This window comes from Pezoporus occidentalis, unplaced genomic scaffold, assembly GCF_034315485.1.
Source record: "Pezoporus occidentalis ecotype Australia unplaced genomic scaffold, CSIRO_AGI_Poc_V1 ctg117, whole genome shotgun sequence".
Classification (NCBI taxonomy): Eukaryota; Metazoa; Chordata; class Aves; order Psittaciformes; family Psittacidae; genus Pezoporus; species Pezoporus occidentalis.
The window spans coordinates 2,131,935-2,151,381 of NW_026912961.1; the positions used below are offsets into that span (position 1 = coordinate 2,131,935).

General features: G+C 38.9%; 1 protein-coding gene across 4 annotated transcripts in view; it reads left to right on the forward strand.

The window, feature by feature from the left end:
* Positions 1-19,447, forward strand: part of FRMD3 (FERM domain containing 3) — a 136,458-nt gene that overhangs the window by 17,124 nt on the left and 99,887 nt on the right. For 2 of the 4 annotated variants that reach the window (XM_062640692.1, XM_062640722.1), the window contains exon 1: positions 13,664-13,778. The exons of 1 other annotated variant lie outside the window; for it this stretch is intronic. The gene's annotated coding sequence lies outside the window, so the exon portion shown is untranslated. Of the gene's footprint in view, positions 1-13,663; positions 13,779-19,447 lie in introns of those variants that run through there. One more of the 4 variants, XM_062640683.1, reaches the window with a different exon arrangement.

A 19,447-nucleotide genomic window follows, 5' to 3' on the forward strand; every position in this document is an offset into this window, starting at 1 on the left:
GACTAGGAAGAGTAAGGATTATTTGTAATAAGAATGTGATTTCAGGAAAAAAAGTAGGTGTGTGTTAGGAGAATATCATTTTTGTCATACTTTAAAATCAACTGAGCAAGTAAGAGCTTTTTAAAAGCCTTTTTTGACAGGCCAAAGATGCATGGTCTGTGAAGTTGGTTGTACTTACTGTGTGCTATGTGTGATTCCAAGAAGGTAATAAATCTTGGGATTCTTAACAGTAAGACCCCATTTTCAATCAATAAATGGTATTTTAATACTTCTTTCTTTTGGTTTTGGCATCGAGAATCCTGAATGACATGTAGGCCTGGATGTGTGCTAGCAGGGTCACAGCCTTCTGCATGATATTATCCAGATTTAGACTTGCCCTGTTTTGAAATTGTCCATGTTGTCTACCAACTTGAAAGGTGAGTCTCAACTGTGTTGAACTCAACTTCTACAGAATTGCTGCATTTTTATCCAACAAATTGTGTGCATTCTGTGCATTTCAGTGCAATAAGCAGCTTTTCATGCTTTAATAAAAAATGGCTAAAGTTTTACTGTGAAAAACTCAGAGGTTTTAGCAAGGTGTTAGGGAACATTGCAGTAGGGTAAAAGTGCTGGTGAGCTGCTTATTGTGTTCCAGCGTAGTTTCCTGCTTTGGCGAAAAAAGTTGAGACATTAGGGAAAATGAAAATCCATTCAGAAAAAGGAATGTAAATGTTTCTGTTGATTTGTATTAGGTATTTGACTAAGTTGAATTAAGCCAGATTAGTTTACTAAATTAGAATAGGTAAAATTAGAGTAGATAACAGGCTTTTAGCATGAGGCAGCCAGCTTAAATGTTAGCTCTGAAAGACTGCAAGATAAGTGATGTCTGTTGGAAAATTAATAAGTAGAACAACTTAAATACTTTTTAGTGAACATTTCACATTTGGCTTTTAAAAGATTGTTTAATGTGATTAAGGATTGTGTGGTGAAGAATGCCAACAGACTGTGACTGTTCTCAATTCCTGACCAAAAATGTGAAGGAAAACTGATTGCATGCTTACTCCATTATTCATTAATTACTCAGAGATACTATGTGTAATGTTTAATATGGCACACCTGAATTATGAAAATGGTTTTCTTATTTGCAACAGATTTCTCCTGTATTGGATAATCAGAAGTGAATGCAAGTGTACATAGTGCTCTCATTACTGCTGATGCTGGAGACGTAGGAGTGGGATATGCAAATGCACATACCTTCTATTACATCTGAATTTCAGAATACTTAAAATGTTGGGTTTTTTTAATCAGTTGTAACTAGGCTATATGACAGATTACACGTTCATTGACTGCAAAAAATGCATTGAACTGTAAGTATGAAGGGACAGAAGTTTGGGTACTTCAAGATGCATTGATGCCAGTTATGTTAGCGTGTAACTAATTGGATGGATCCACGCTTGTTGGAGTGGATTTGGAGGGAAGTTAGAAGGTATGTGTACTGCTTTACAGCTAATCTACGTTACTGTGGGAATAGGGCTGTAATTTACATCAGCTTTAGGCAAAACTGTATCTTGAATAATACATAAAGCTTAGGCAATTTTTTAAAATTTAGATGAAGGTGTATACAACTTCTGTTTGTTTAACCAGTTAGTGACATCAGTTAGAAACAAATCTTCAATGCAAAACAATGTGCAGGAAATGGATCAGTTTTCAGGTGTAAAGCACTTGAGAAGCTCAGGGTGGGAAGCAGACAAAAGTTTATATACAGAAATTTTAGTCTGGAGAAATGGTCATGTCTTTTTCAAAAAATCCTCCGAAGTATGTTAAGGTGAGTGAAATCAAGTGGTCCCAGTGAAATCAGTGGAATCAGTACGGTTGAGTATGATTTAGTCTAGGTCATGCTTTGCCTAGAAAGGTTGGACGATCCTTGAGGTCCCTTCCAACCTGGTATTCTGTGATTCTGTGATCTGTGGAAGGTGCATGGGTTATACACGAGTTACCTTTATTTCCTGAATCATGTTGGAATCTGGGACTGCACATGCACAGTACATAAAAGCAATTGTTCTGAAATACATGTGCTGCCTTATAATTTTGTTATGCTTACACTGACCAGGGTAATTTTCTTGCAGGCATGACTTCATCTTGTTTTTTAACTATACTGTAAGTACTTTCCCAGCTTGCTTTGTTGAAATTAACAGAGAAGACATTTGGAATATTGTGTCTGGCTCTGCTGGTGTAGATGTACTGACAGTCTTGGATTTTGGGCAGGAACAGTAGTGGCTGCTTTAAATGTTACAGCTGTTACCTTCAGTACTGTTCTTCCAAGAGAGCAAGGGTGCTCTACCAAGATCACATGAGCATCACAGTGAGCTTTGAAAGTTAATTTTGTGTAGCAATTCTGACCTCTTGTCAGAACAAATAAATAGTTTGTATGAGGCTGTGTAGTTCTCACAAAGACATTCTTTTGCAAGCATGCAGAATGCTGAGGTTGTTTGCTTTATGTACAAAAAACCAAAGCTGATTTTATGCCCGGTGTGAACAGGTAATGCACTGGAGTTTCCTGTGGTAACATTGTTAGGTCTAGCCATGATTTGTGAGTTGCGATCAAGGGGAAAGGGAAAGTTACAGACCATTCCATTGTCATAAGCTGCTGAACCATGTTTTGTTTCATTTTCTTTCCACAGTATGTTAAAGATTAGGTAATGTAATACCTAGTGGAATCTACAATTTGACCTCTTCAGTGGTACAAAATAAAAAACCCCACAACTTTCCAAAATGACAAAATTTCCAATGACTTAAGAAAGTTGACTATTTTGTGGTAGTATTTCTTTATCCATTATTTACAAAATAGCTTTTCCTTGAACAATCATACAGATTGTTCGCCTCAGTGATTTGTACAAAGTTCAGAAACTGAGAACTGAAGAAAGGTTTTTTTCCTCTTTAGCACTGTGAATGAAATTATAAAAAAAATACTAGTTCAGAAACATACATGAAAGTATTAACCATATACAGTCAGAATCTCCACCTGAACATACTGTTTTCCTTTTTTTTGGTCAGTTGTTTTTATGTCTAAGACATTTAAGTCACTTGCTGGTTTCCTTTCCAGTTCACAGTTTGGTTTTAATTCCTCAACATTTATTTTGTTTACTTTTCAGTTGAATTTTAGTGCCCATCCCATAGAACAGAGCACAAATGGAAATGGAGGATGGAACTCATGCATGGTGATACTTAATTGCGTAATGCAGTTGCTCACAACAATGGCATGGTGATGATCATTTTCAAGGATTATCAGCTAAAGAAAACTAATTTAAAGAAAAAAAGGTTCAAATACTGAAATAAGATTTTGTATTTTGCCTGTCAGTAGTTTCCTGGTTGTTATTGTAAATCCAGCGTATTTGTGCAGTGGTTTTCAATATGCATAATGGTTGCAGTGCCAGTTTGTCTTCAGGTTGTACTGGCAAAAATAGGCAAGCAAAAATCCTGGAGCCGGAGATCTTCCGTGCTACTTGAAAGTGTGCCTGAGGAGAGATTTTTGTATATGTTTCTACCTTTGCTGTTTATTTTCTTGGCTAAATTCTGCCTCTAAATGCTGTCTGCTGATCACTCATTGCACAATGTGGAGCAAGTCAGGGCTGTGGACTGCTGGGCTTGTGTACTGACTGTGGTGCTGTATTGCTTTCTGTTCCTGGGCAGTCCTGTAAACCAGAGTGAATCAATTTAAAGAGAATTTGCAAGGCTGTGTGTTGTTTTTTAAAGTTGTTGTACTTAGGAGGAGACAAATATAAAGGTTTCAAGAATTCACATTTACCGAAATAGATTTTTCAGTGTAGGAAATTTTGTTTTACAGAAGGGTCACAAAAGTGTGTCAGTCCTATCTTTGCATTACTTCCTTTTGTCACAACAAAGCGATGTTTGAAAGCACTTTGAGGAAAGAGACAACATTAGGTTGGAAATTCCTTTTAACAGTAAACAGCATTCTGAGGATAAGGACATAAGTGTTTCTGGAGATTCAAGTCTTATTCTGGTTATGAACTAGCTGGAAAGAATGAGACTCATTAAAAATACGAATTTCTGTAATTATTGTTAAGAGTGGATATGTTGCTTCTACCATTTTCAGTCACATAAACCTGATTTATCCTATATGAAACAGCCAAGAAAATGTATTATTTAAGTGGGAAACTGTAAACATATGCATTTTAATTCAAGAGAGTGAAATTTGGGGGCATGAAAACTCTCATGAAACATAATTTATAGAAGGGATTATTATGAGGGTTTTTCTGATTCTTGCTGAGTGCTTCACTGAATGCCTCATGATAACACTAAAATTGAATTACTGGTCACAGAGGATGTCCTTGTATCAGCAGAGGTATTTAGGTAAATGTGAATGAGTACATTTTATTACTTAGCTGCAAAAACATTTATTTATTTAGCAGCACATTATATTTGTTTGTTTGTTTCTTTTAAAAGCAGCAATGGTGCCTGAGGGGATAAAGGCAGAAGCAACATCTGCACTTGTGAAGAATTCATTATTTTTAATGGAATTTAGCTGACTTTAGGGAAGAAATCCTTCATCAAGTAGTGTCACACAGCATTACTTACATACTATGTATGTGCAAGCTCTGCACTGAGGTCTTCCTTGGCTATATGTGGGAAGGACCTGTATTTTTTTTTTTAAATTTTTATGCTTTTTTTCTTTTTCAACTATGCTTCTAGGTTTTATTTAATTTAGGGGCAGTGTATTCAGACTGTCCTGAAAATTTATGAATCTAGAAGCTGCTATCATAATAATCAGAAATTTTCAGTTCAATTACTTGACTCTGGAACCAGCTGGTAGATTAAAAATGAAAACTTCCCTGCTCATTAGTTTCTGATGTGTGGCTAAAGTCACAAACATTCGATGTCTCTAGCCTTGGATTGGTTCTATCTATCTGTGGTATTGTTGGACAGTGTTTCAGAGAGTATTTTCATCTCTTTACACACACCCACTCGTTATACGGATGCATTGCCTCGTGGGATGGGAGGCAGGACCCAGATTCTGCCCTTGCTGAAGTTTTTAGCAGTATGGTGTTAAGAATAGAAGCCTTGGCATTGCTAAAATTGCTTCACATGTCCCTTTGTCCCCCACTGCAGTGGCGTGTCTCAAAGCTGCTATATGGGAGATGCTGTTGTTTGGACAGGCAGTAAGCAGGCAACTAGCAGGAACTCTTCTGGTTGCACAGCCCTCTGCTGATCCAAGTAAAAGGGGATGAGGAGTAGCATCTTCTGCTGGAGAGGTGACAGTGGTGGCTTGTGACTGTGCCACCAGGAGTACAGGACCTCTCTTGGTGGCCTCTGATACGGTTGCTTCCTTGCCTTGAAGCAGGGGAGAGTGCTTTGGGGTTGATTAGGAATAGTGCTGAAAGGCCATGTGGGTTAGGGATAATTGGCTGCACATTTGCACTAGGCAGTGGGGGTGTCCATGGGGAGAGGTTTTTGTGTATCTTGCTAGGTATAGGTCCATAGGGTGAGCAGCTGGAACCCCAAGGACTTGCTTTGTTGCTACTGCTGCATATGTAGAGGACAAGGACAAGATGGTAACTTTTTTGTGTGTGGAAACCTTTGAACTGTCTCTGACTCCCTCCGGTTTATTCGTTTTTTATCAACTTCATTGTATGGCTGTTCATTCTCTGAGACTACAAAGTGCTGTGCATAAAGATTTTGGTCCTATTTGTGCTATTTCTGACATTTCAAGCTGGTAGCAGTATAGTTACGAATTACAAAGTTGATGTATTTTCACTCCAGTCACAATAGCATGTCTCAAGGTACAATTGTAGCCTGGATGTTAAGAGCTGTTTACATTTTTATTTTTCAGTAGTGAGCAATTTCTGCCAAAAAAGTGCCAGAACATTTTTTTTCAATGTGAGATTCATATTATTCTTCTCATTTCAGTTAAAAAATGTAGCTTGGAAATTTTTCCACTCCAGTATCACAACTGTGTCTGGAGGATATGTTTAGAGCATAAATGGGTGTTTAGGAATGCGACAGGCCCATTGGTTTAAGCCATACTGAATGCTTGAAAACTGAGTAACATGGGATAGGTGGAATTCAGCAAGTCTGAACTGGGTGGGCCTTTACCTCTTTGCTTTATGGCTAATTCTTGGGCCAGATCTTATGGACTCTTGTTATATTAATCTCAGTTCTCCAATTTATTCCTAACTTCTATCATTTAGTAATCCAGAGGCTTTACTTCTAGGATTTTCCTTTTTTTTTTTTTTTTTTTTAATCTCAATTGTCAGTCCATTATATATCCATTCATATATAATATTGTAAGATTTGTATTTCCCATTATGGTCAATCTGTGGATAAAGAATCAGCTCTTCCAGAATGTTTTCTGGGATGCTTTGGTTTATTGCTCGTCAGGGTTTGATTTGATTGTTTGTTTTTTTTGTTCTGATTTTCTTTTGCCTGTGGTTTAGTTTGAGTGCCACAGAGACTTTGCATACTTTTGTAGCCTTAAAAATGATTGAACCTAATAGTCTAGCTTCTATGTTTCTGAAAATCAGCAAATGAATAGGGAAATAGTATTCCACAGTATAACAGGAGGGACTGAGAAAATCAGTTGTGGTCTGTTCCCTTACCAGATTTTTACTGTTTGCAATCAGAAATTGTAGGAATCGTCAGTATTCATGGTTGTAGTATATTGAGACTCCAAAGGAAAACTAAAGTGGCTTTCTTTGGTTTCCCAGCTGTGGGTGAATGATACATTTGATTGCTTGGCCAGAACCAAGCTCAAAAGCTTGTTTCATTCTTCTGTGAGAGCATTTTATTTGGAGCATTCAGTATTTGTTAATTAAGATGGAACTTAAATGATCAAAATGCTGATTTTGCTGTGCTTGAAGCTGTGCTATTTTTTAAGGTTAGGAGTAATAATCTGTTATGACTAATGTTTCTTGTAAAAAAAGTCATTTAAATATTTACATATTTGCTTTTTTTTTTTTTTTAAATTTAAAGAGAGCACCCCTCTTTTCTGCGAGCTGTATCAAAGAGGAATGGTCAGAACTCCAGGTATACATGTATTATGAGGAGAAAGTATGTCTGAACAAAAGGCTGAACGATGGTTTATACTTAACCATCTCTGATGTTAGTTTTGGTGGAGTTAGTTTATTCTGTAACACGTCTTTTCTGTGGTAGCTAGCACTTCTCAGTTCTTTCGATTTATGGGATTTATATAGGCACTTCCAGAAACTGTTCCATCTCTGGATTTTTGAATTGTGAAAACTCTTTTGAGTATGTTTTCTTCCGTGATACAGCTGTGTCAAAATACTAAGTTGTAACTGCTGCATGATAACAATGGCCTTTCTATATTTGATACTGTACTGTCAGTTTATCATTATATAAGTGTGAATGTAAAGTACTGGTTTATTATTATGATTATTTTATATTTTATTATTATGATTATTTATTATTTATTTATTATTATGAATTTATGTATACCAGGACAGGTTCCAGTTACATAGACCAGATTAAGCAGAAATGTGGAGCTATTTGGCTGCTAAGTTTGATGTGTACCATATGTTTTGCACAGCTTGTGGAGCTCAGGTCAGAATGTCCAATGGTAATGTTCTTTCGTCCTTCTTGTTTGTCTAATTTAAATAATGTGGTCCATGTTTACATAATCCTGGCTTTATATGAAGTGTAAATGTATTATTACCTAGTCTACTGAGAATCCCCCATGGACAATTCTGTAACCTGTGCTACTTTGTTCCTCCCTTACTGTGCCTGCTAAACGGTGCCAGCAGTGAGGATTTTCACTTGAATGTGTTTCTTACGTTCTGCCTTGCCTTTCAGCACACCCGTCTCCACAGCGTCTGCTTCTCAAAGGAGTTGCATGGGGTGACATAATACCGGATGCAGTTGTGGAAACATGTCTGGATCAGTTTCAGAGCCTGATCTGGTCCAGACCCTAATTTTTGCAATTGTAAATACATCTTCTTTCAGTTGCTGCTGCCTCATTCAGCACATTTTTTTTTTTTTTTAATTTTTCTAGTTGGAGCCACTGATTGATCTTTTTTAACCTGTCTCACTATTGCTCTTCTCCCAGCCCATCTCTCCTCCTCCCAGCATGAAAACTCATTTGTAAAGCTTAGATGTACTTCCCTAAAAAACTGGAGACAGATTATTTATTTTGATGCTAGTTCTCTCAATTCTGCAGAGATTACAGAGGCTTTTTTCATGATGACTGGATGCAGCACCTGAATTGCTTGCATGAACAAAATTCCCAAACAAACTTAATTCATAGGCTTTGGGTGAATATTTTGTGTCCATTTGACGATCTCTAGTTGCTGTATGAATTATACTCACTTAGTCATTGAGATGTTTACCCTGTAAATATCATAGTTCACAAAGGACTACATAATTAATTTGAGTCTACTGAAAGTAGACCTTGATTAATTCACTGTCTGAGAGGTCAGGCATCAGGGAATAGTTGCTGTATGCTGACTCTAGCTTCGCAACACCAAAGGGCACTGTGTGTTTTCTAAGGAATTGGGAACTGGAGCAGCACATACAACTACTTCCCAAAGCCCTGGGAGAGCAGAAGAACGGAGAACAGAACATAAGAGGCATTGCATATCTGGGCTACTGGTGGAGCCTTGACAAAGTAGAGAGCTGGCTGTGGACCAGAATCTGACATTTAAAATTATTTTATGCCTGGTTTAACATGTTAGAAACCTATAACCAGTGGCAAGTAGAAAGCAAGTATGATTGTTCAACATCAGCCACTGCCTTCAAAAAAATGAGGAATTAATTTGAAGAAACCTCAAAATATATGTAGGATACTGAGTGTGTAGCAGGCTTAGATTTGTATTTGCACTGCTTGGCAGACACTGTTGTCATTTTACAGCATGTTGCAGCACTACAGTTAAAATGTAAATTACAGCCGCTATTACTGGTGGTCACCTTCATTTCTCTTTCCTTTCCTCCTATATTTTTCTTGCTTCCTTTGTAGTGCCCCCTTTTAGTAATCTGTAATGATGATTATATCTTATTTGGACATGTTAAAAAGAAACAGGGAAGATGACTGAGAGAAAGCAAGAAATGTAAGAAATAAAGGAGAATGGAGAGTAAAATGGCTTTTTTTCTTTCTTTTTTTTTTTTCCCGAAGTGTGGAGGGCAGCATGTTTCAGTCTTGGACTTAATAGTAATAGTACTAATACATTTTCCTGATGCTTTGACCCAGGACTGGGTTTGGGGCTAGGTTGAATTTCCACCTGCCCAAACCCAAACTCTTCCCATTTCCTAATTGTCATAAATTTGGATATGTGAATATATATGGCTATATTAATGTTATTGCTTTAGTTATCTTTAATTTCTGACACTTTCACACATGCATGTTCATATATGTGTTTATTTAAAAAGCTAGGTGCAACTTCAGCAGAGGTGAGATAATTCTCATCTTCATAATGAGATGCATCTTTGATGAACAAATTGAGAATTAGGGTCTTCCTTTCTTGGGAAACAGTCCCATTTCAGGTAAATGTGGATTTCCCTAGGTCTTGTGTGTTCTCAGTGAATGTCCTGATGTGATGTCAGGATTTTCTCTCTGTTTTTGACAGAGAACTGGTGTCAGTAACACTTTCTTCAAAATTTCGTATTTGATGAAATGATTTTTTTTTTATGAAACCTTTGTACAACTTAATTTTGTGCAATTAAGAAAGAAATAGACCAGCTTTTTTACTAGAGAACTTTATATTTAACCCTGTAAATACGTTTACACGGCATGTTCATAAAAGGGGCAGATAGGTATCATGGAAATTATCTTGGTGAGATTGGAATTTTTTGAAATTACTGTTTTTTAAATTGTTGGGCTGCAGAGGTTTTCCATTCCCCTGTTGTATAGTAGGTGCCTTGTACACTATGAATTTTATTTATGAACAGTTACAAAAGGACAGTATTAGTAGCATTTTCTGCAGTTAATCATAGGAATCATTTAAGTTGGAAAAGACCATTAAGATCATCAAGTCCAACCATTAACCTGGTACTGCCAAGTCCAGCACTAAATCATGTCCCTAAGCACCATGTTTTTTAGATACCTCCAGGGATGGTGACTCAGTTACTTCCCTGATACACCTGTTCCAGTGCTTGATAACCCTTTTGGTGAAGAAATTTTTCCTATATCCAATATGAATCTAATACACTAACATTTTTGTGTAGGTTAGATGGCTTGTAAGAAAGTTTCCTGGTCTCAGTAAGAAAAACTTACCTATCTTTCTGGCATCATCTGCTACTGCTCCTTTCAATTAGTTGTCTGCTGGCAATGTTTCAGTGCCACCTCAAGCTGTCAAGTATGGAATTGGAAAGACACACACTGATGCTCATTTGCTGATTTGCAAGAGCTGTATTCTCATTGGGAGGGATTTTTCTTGCTTCAGCTTTTCAGTTTCAATTAGCTGCTAGTGTAGATGTCAAAAAGTACTACACACATTGTGGGCAGTTATTTCTGACGTTTTCGTTGACGTGCTTCAAAGGCCTTGGGGTCTGTGCAAGTTGTGAGAGAGTATATATCTGCCTGAGATGACACAGAGTTGGGAAAAAGCTATTATCTGGCTGCCTCATGGGCAGAGCTACAGTCTTATAATTGTTGCTAATCTTTTTAATGGCCTGTGACCTTATATACAGGTCATCCATCTGAACAAGTAAGGGCTTGAAGCGGAGACTACCATCTCACCCTGATGTGCTTGGTGCATTCAACTTCCACCACCTATTATGATGAATTCTTACAAAATGTTATGTTACCGCTCTTTTTCTGTAAGTGATTTTATTGAAGGGTGGGATACAATTGCTGCAATTTGCTGCACAGTTTCCTTGTGTGGTCTCTTTAGCTGAAATGTATGTTACAACCATGGAGGGAAAGGTCAGTGGTTTTGTAATACATTAGACCTTAGATTTTTTTTTTTTTTTTTAAGACATAAATCACTTAGCTTCATGAGTACCTGTTCCGGTCTGTGTGATCTGATCTGCCACTATAGTACATGGGTAAAAGTTGCACCTGCAAGTGGGGTGAGCAGTGAAAATACCTGGCTGCATTCAGCTCCTGTCTTCAAGGCAATTTTCAGAAGCACATTTTCCCAGAGTCAACTTGATTCCTCTCTCTTATGTGAATGGGGCCTCTTTGTTACAGTGTGGAGCAAGGGATGCTGGAAAGAGCCATTGGAGGAGTCAGATCTGCTGTCATGGAGGTGAGGTCTCTTTAACAAAAACATAAAATAAAATACAGCATATGGGGAACCGCAGACATGACCAGCTGAACTCTGGCCAAGTTGCATGTTAGCAAAACACAGCATCTGCTCTGTAATTCTTGCAAAGGACAACACTAATCTCATTGAATCATTATTTCTCATGAGATAATCTTCTCTTTTTGCTTAGCTCAATCAGCGTGGTTAATACTGTTTGCTAGGCAAGATATGTACTGCTAGGATCCACTGAAAGGCCTTGGTGTAGTGACTGGTTACATCCATGGAGAAGATGGTACAGGTTACCTGTGGAGTCATAATATGCATAACGATGCATAAACTCACTCTTCAGGGAATTTAAAAGTAATTTTTAAGTACTGTAGCCCCAAAGAAAATGGAATCAATTGAATGAACTATTGTAAAATGTGATAAGGGGAAGAAAATAATTTGAATATTGAATGTCAATTAAGACTATGTATAAGAGATATAGAAATTTGATAAAAACTAAAATAACAAGATGAATTATGTTTAGCTTTTCAGTGCAAATTCCACCTCACACTTAAAGTTTGTATACTGCAAAAATGGCAACCTATTTAGTTCTGTGTTTGGTGGTACTTGAATCTCCTTAGGCAGATAAGCAGTATAGCTAATTTTAAGCCAGCATAGAAACTTCGATTCAATCCAAACAGTCGTTTGATTTTCTGCCACAAGAGTCCTGTTCAGAGTTGCTGGGGTATCTTTACCTGATACTGCACTGTGCTACTTTAATGTATGCCAAATGCTGATTCCTTTGCTGCTACTGCTAATGTAGCATGTGCCTTCTTTGCATCTAAGAGAAGGAGAAGCTGCACCTGCTAGCAGGAGATGTTATCAACCCCAAATTTCATTATCTTCCTTCCCAGCTCCAGTAATTTCCCTTTATACCTCCTCTTGACTGGAGGAGCAGAAAATGTTGCTGGTAAAGTATCATGGTCTCAAGTGGCTATTGCGTATTTTCTGAGAAATGGCATTACATGTGTGATTTCCAGTATTCCTAAAAGCAGCTGAGAAGATCTGTGAGAAGAATTCAATAATCAAAACATCAGAAAGTCACTTACAAACACACTGGAAGATGCTTTTATTTGAAAATTGGTCAGTATGACTACTACCTCATGTTTTGCCATTGTAATTTCAACGTACTTCTAGCTGACATTATCATTGCATCTAGAGTGAGTGGAGATTAACACAGCATTTCCTCTGAAACCTATGATTATAAGCTTCCAGCTGGAATGCACATTTGCTTTAGTTCCATCAATTCTGTAAGAACAGCCTCATGAAATAATGTGAGGGTAGAAGGAAAAGAAAATAGAACTGAAAATAAGAAATCTTCTCTTCTAAAGTCCGTTGGGTAATGGATATTGCTAAATCCAATTTTCAAACTAGAATTCTGGGGAACTATTTTCAGAATTCGGAATTATGGGGGTTCCAGGTAATTTTCTCTATTTAGAATCTGCAAGTCTGTGCTGAAGATAAGGATGCTGACACCAGAATGTCCAGCACCTTTTAAAACAACCCTGGGTAGGTAGCCTTGTATTCTTAATTTGGATTTTGTTTAGTCAGTTTGCAGACCACACTGAGTAATTTCAGTTAGAGCTTTACCTTTGATCCTTTCCTTAGAAGTGGTCACTGCATTGGTGCTAAGCATTTTTAGAGATATGTATTGGGGAGGGTGGGGTTGCAAAGTAAAATCAGCTATCATGACACGATATTCTTTATGACAAAATAAGAGACAAAGAGCAATTTGATTTTCCAGGCAATCATGCTTGGCTCCTGAGAGAGAATTGCAAGATGACAGCTAAGACTTCTGAATGCCCTGTATCAGGGCTTTCTAATCTTGTGGGATATCCTGAGAATGGTCAGTTTGCTGCTTTTCTGTGGAAGAAACACAAGTAAAGATGAATCTGGGTGCTGAGTGGGGTGATTGTCCCAAAAATCTTTTATAAAGTAAAAATTTACTATAAAAGATTAGTGGACTCTAAAATACTGTTGCTGCTCGGGGATTTTTCTTGTTTGTTGTTGTAACTCTAATATATTCCACTCAGATTTATATAATGCTGTTAGTCTCATGTTTCGAACCATTTTCCATTTCCTTTGCTTGCTCTGTTACACTAGGTAACACACCGAAGAGGCCTGAAGGTGAAGGAGTACAAGGGTGCGTGTTCATATATGCATGCGCGTGTTTATGTATATGTGTGTGTATGCAGGGAGAAGGAGCAGATGCAGTTTTAGAGCTGGAAACTATTTCCAGACAGAGGCATCTCTGCTGACATCAAAGAAGGTTGTAGCTGTGCTAACAACTGAGCCTTGGGAGAAGGCTTATTCTCTGCTAAAGTAAAATTTATACCACAGCAGCTGGACTGAGCTCCTGCTCTGCCTGATCTCTTTGACATTCTGGTGATTCAGTCTTATGAGGAGAAGGTGTCCTAAGGCATATGGCTGTCAGACCATCTCATTTGAAGCTGTTGGAGAACGCCTGTTGAAGAGCATTCGGTGCGCACACTGGCAGCATCAGTGGTGCTGTGAAAGCCTGCCGCTGAGGAGCTGCTTCCACAAGTAGGTACGGTCTCCATTGCTGAGAGCAATTGTGATCCCTGCGCAGGCAGATGACAAACTGGCATGTGTATTATGCACATCTAAAAGATTCTTCATGAATGTGACATGGTATCTTAGCTGCAGTAGGCCATCACAGCTGAAGGGGTCCCTTGAAGGTTGTCTGTCATGCAGTCTAATTGAGAACTTTTGTCTGTTCTTGGCCCACTATGAAAATTTTCTCAAGGAATAAACTCTCATTAAAAAAACTTGCAAAAAGTTTTTTTGCTATGGATAGTGCTAGGGCAGGGTAAAAAGGGAAGGGAGGAGTAATGACAGTCCACACCAAATCATAATGTTTTATATCAGCATGTTCCTAGACCTAATTATAGAGCTCTGAAGTGACTCTAAAGGGGGACTTGTAATCCATGTCTATCCAGAATAATATATTTCAAATAATAAGCATTAGCTGTTAGGATCAGATTTGTAAAATTCAGAAGCTCACAATATAATATGAAAATGTGTCTGCATTTGTTGCCTTGTTCTGTCTGAATGCAAGTGGACTGCTGAGCTTCTAAGTACAGCCTGTACACCTAATAACACTTCTTACAATGACTCATGGAAACTTGAATGCATACATACATGCATCTTTTTTGGCTGTCTCCCAGACTTGCTATGTGAAGCCCAGTGGTCTCTATGTTGTTTTTAGTCTTGAAAGGTCAGATGAGAGAGGTGCACAGAGCCATCCAACCTCTTGGCATTAAATGTTTACTTGCATCTTCAGCAAGTATGGAGCTGAAGTTCTGTTCTGAAAAAATAGCTTAAAGAGACACTTTGGTAGGGTGTGTTGTGAATTTTTTCTACGAATGTCAACTCTGCAGTGGAGTCACTGAGTAATGATGGTTTAATAAGGTGTCTAGGTGTGTTTTAGTGCAGTTTCTGTCTGCAGTACATATTGTATCCTTCAGAAACATTTTCAGAGGATGTCATTGAAATTCTGTCGTAGATAGCTTTGCAATAATTGGACTGTTAAGAGCAAACGAGAGCCCTTGACTGATGAAGAGATAGTGAACCATCTCTTGAGGGATGGTGAGGACATTTATGAGCTGGTGTAACTTTGCAAATGAAAAGGAAATATTTTGTATATCAGTCTAGTATTGTTGTTACTATGTTGTCATTAATTCCAGCCTTTTCCACGTGTTACTTAGCTGGCTGTAATTCTTGCATGCAGCTTGTTGAGGACACTATCCTGCATAACAGTCTCTGCAGAAGTAATGTATTTGGTCTCTTCGCTGTTAGTAAAGAGAAAATTAACCCTCTTTTGAGCTTTTCTGGCCATGCTATATGCTGAACAAATGAAATGTTCCCTGAATTAAAGCTCTGCAGCAAAGACCCAACTACTTTAAGCTGCTCTGAGGCTTAAATAGTACTAAAAGTAAAGCACGTGAACTGGTAATACTTATTTTTCTCAGGAAAACGCTTTTGAAGGCCAAGTTGAGAAAGTTTCCAAAGGTAGAAATATGAATGCAACAATGAACTTGAGACTGGACTTCAAACAGTTGTATTTCCTCTGTATTTTAAGGTCATGCTCAGCCGTTTGATCTTGCATTATTCCAACTCTGTATATTTTACCTTCAGGATCACAAATTCCAAGGATGAGATCCCTCTCTTTAATGATTTGAGGACACTGTGATGTCTGTTAATACTGATATGATGGCAATAATGAGTTGGGAGATTTTTCTGTTAGCTTTTTTGTATAACTTCTAACTGCTATTCTTAGGAAAGCAGGTGAAATATTTAAGTTATGGTTGCTTCCATTAGAAAGGAAAAATTTGTGTGTGTGGGGAAGGGGTGGGTTAAGAATTAGAACAAACGTAATTGAGGTTGGTTGTGAAAATGGGTGTAGTGGTGTCATATACTGTTTGTCCTTGAAGGTGCAGTGCAAAAGGAGTATTTAGTGTACTGCATATTGTGCTTTTCTATGATCATATTAGGTGTGATATTTAATAATAGTTGCTGGGGAAGCTGCAAACAAAGAACTTCAAATATAGTAGATATGATTATCCTGTAATCAAAATTAGCGTGTGTTTTGGATGCATCTTGTGTTAACCAGTAACAATATCTCAGAATTTAAGAAGCTTCCGGGTAGTTTTGTTCTGGAAATCACCATTGACAAAAACAGGTTTTTTTCCATCTTTAAAAAAAATACTTGTTTTTCATTTCTCATGGCTAGACTTCATCCAGTATTTTGAAAACTATTTTAGGTGTTTGTAGGAGAAGTGTGCTATAATAATTCATCCTCTTGCCTCTGTCAGTTGTTAAATGTGCAAATCAGAACTCTGATGTGACTATGCTTCTCAAAGGATTTGTTTATGCCTTAGGGTTTATATACATGTGGGCTTTGTCGCATGTTTGTAAGGGACAAATATTTCCTGCATCCATACTCACAAAGAGCTTTTTTGCATATAGTCATTTGTGACAGCTCCCGAGAGTAGGTGGAAGAAAATATACCTCTTCAGCCTCATTATATTCTGAGTTCCTGTTTTGATGTATTTTTAATCTTGCTATTGGTTGATGTAGATTAGGGGTTTTGATGCACTGTATGTCTTCAAAGATATTTCACAGGTTGACTCAGAAGTTGACCAGCTGTTTACATTAAGTTGCTGCTGGTGCACAGGAATCGGTTCAGGCAAGTTAAACTGAGTTAAAATGAGGTGTACTGATCAATATAGACAGAGTAAGCAACTAAACATAGAATCATGGAATCATGGAAACATTAGGGTTGGAAAGGACCTTAAGATCATCTAGTTCCAACCCGCCCTGCCATGGGCAGGGACACCTCCCACTAAACCCTGTCACCCAAGGCTCTGTCCAAAATGGCCTTGAACACCGCCAGGGATGGAGCATTCACAACTTCCTTGGACAACCCATTCAGTGAATCACTACTCTCACACTAAAGAACTTCCTCCTTATATACAACCTAAACTTCCCCTGTTTAAGTTTTAACCCTTTACCCCTTGTCCTATCACTACAGTCCCTAATGAAGAGTCCCTCCCCAGCATCTTTACAGGCCCCCTTCAGATACTGGAAGGCTGCTATGAGATCTCCACGTGGCCTTCTCTTTTGCAGGGTGAACATCCCCAACTTTCTCAGCCTGTCTTCGTACGGGAGGTGCTTCAGTCCCTGATCATCCTCGTGGCCCTCCTCTGTACTTGTTCCAACAGTTCCATGTTCTTCTTGTGTTGAGGACACCAGAACTGCACACAATACTCCAAGTGAGGTCTCGAGAGCAGAGTACAGGGGCAGGATCACCTCCTTCGACCTGCTGGTCACTCTCCTTTTGATGCAGCCCAGGATATGGTTGGCTTTCCGGGCTGTGAGCACACACTGCAGCCAGCTCATACTAAGTTTCTCATCAACCAACACCCCCAAGTCCTTCTCTGCAGGGCTGCTCTCAATCTCTTCTCTGCCCAACCTGTAGCTGTGCCTGGGATTGCTCTGACCCAGGCATAGGACCTTGCACTTGTCATGGTTAAACTTCATGAGGTTGGCATCAGCCCACTCACAAGTGTGTCAAGGTCCCTCTGGATGGCATTCCTTCCCTCCAGCGTATCAACCGAACCACACAGCTTGGTGTCATCGGCAAACTTGCTGAGGGCGCACTCAATCCCACTGTCCATGTCAGCGACAAAGATGTTGAACAAGACCAGTCCCAACACTGATCCCTGAGGGACACCACTCATTACTGGTCTCCAACCAGACATTGAGCCATTGACCACAACTCTTTGTGTGAGGCCATCCAGCCAGTTCTTTATCCACCAAGTGGTCCATCCATCAAATTGATATCTCTCCAATTTAGAGACAAGGATGTCGTGTGGGACAGTGTCAAACGCTTTGCACAAGTCCAGGTAGATGATATCAACTGCTCTACCCCTGTCCATCAGTTCTGTAGCCCCCTCATAGAAGGCCACCAAATTGGTCAGGCAGGATTTCCCCTTAGTGAAGCCATGCTGGCTGTCACCAAGCACTTTGTTGTTTTTCATGTGCCTTAGCATGCCTTCCAGGAGGTTCTGATCCAAGATTTTGCCAGGCACAGTGGTGAGACTGACTGGTCTGTAATTCCCTGGCTCATCCATTTTCCCCTTCTTGAAAATGGGGGTTGTTTTCCTTTTTCCAGTTGTCGGGAACTTCACCTGACTGCCATGATTTTTCAAATATTGTGGACAGCGGCTTAGGAAATTCATTCGCCAGCTCCTTCAGGACCCACGGATGGATTTCACCATCTTAAGATGGTCTCGAACTGGATCCTCTACTACAGTGGGCCCAAGGTCTTCATTCTCACAGTCCCTGTATCTGCCTTCCAAGACTTGGGTGGTGTGGTCAGAGCCTTTGGCAGTGAAGACTGAGGCAAAGAAGTCATTGAGAACCTCAGCCTTCTCCAAATCCAGGGTACCCAGTTCTTCTGATAGCTTCCAGAGAGGGCCCATGTTGTCCCTAGTCTGTCTTTGTTTTGCAATGTGCCTGTAGAATCCCTTCCTGTTATCCTTCACATCCCTAGCGAAATTTGATTCTAACTGGGCCTTACCTTTCCTAACCTGGTCCCTAGCTTCCCAGACAGCATCCCTGTATTCTTCCCAGGCCACCTGTCCTTGCTTCCACCTTTTGCAAGCCTCTTTTTTCCCTCTTGAGTTTCTTCAGCAGCTCCTTATCCATCCAAGGAGATCTCCTGGCCTTCCTGCTGCACTTCCTTGTAGGTGGGACGTAACACTCCTGAGCTTGTAGCAGGTGATCCTTGAATATCAACCAACAGTCTTGGGCTGCCCTGCTCTCTAGGGCTGTATCTCATGGCACCTTACTAAGCAGGTTCCCAAAGAGGCCAAAGTCTGCTCTCTAAATACAAAATACGGTCTTATAAAATAAGATTGTGCCTTAAAGTGAAACTCGGGATTTAGTAGCTTGTTTAAGTAGTCTTGTTTGCCAAATATAGAAGCTTGAAAAAAGAGTTATAAACTTGTTGCTGTAGCATCTGGTGTAGCTCTTAAGCCAAAAAACTGCTGAATAAATGTAGTAAAAACTGGAAATTAAATGGAGGGCAACATCTGGGGTTTTACTTGTTTGGTGGTAGTCAGCTTCAGAGTAGCTAACAGGGAGATACTTAATGTTGAGGATTTTCTGGCAGCAAAATTGTAATTGCATCCTGCAAAGGAAGAAACTTTTGTTTGTATACAGTTTAGCTAGTTTTTAAGGAAATTTTTTTTTATTAAAATGTTATTTTGTTATTTTTACAGTTAAACAGTAGCCTTAGTGTCAGTCTGATTCACTCATTTAATAAGTATGATTGTACTGATGAATTACCACATCCAGGACTTTCCAATTAAAGGCTGTAGAGTTTGTTGTGCAGTTTTGACCTGCAGTGATGGATTGCACAGCAAAGGAACAGACCTGCAGCTGCATTCACTTTCCTTTTAGGGGTGATTGAAGGAAAGTAAGCAGTGTACCATCTTGAACTAAATCTATACAATCCAGAAGAAATGGAAGCAAGAAATAATTGAGCTAAAACATTGACAGATTTCTGTAGTTTACATAGCTTTTACCTTGGTGGTTAAGGTGGGTACCATAGATAACTGTTTTGTTGCAGATGGTGCATATTTAGTTGTCTTTTGAGTTACGTACTTCACAGTAGCAGTTCTGTG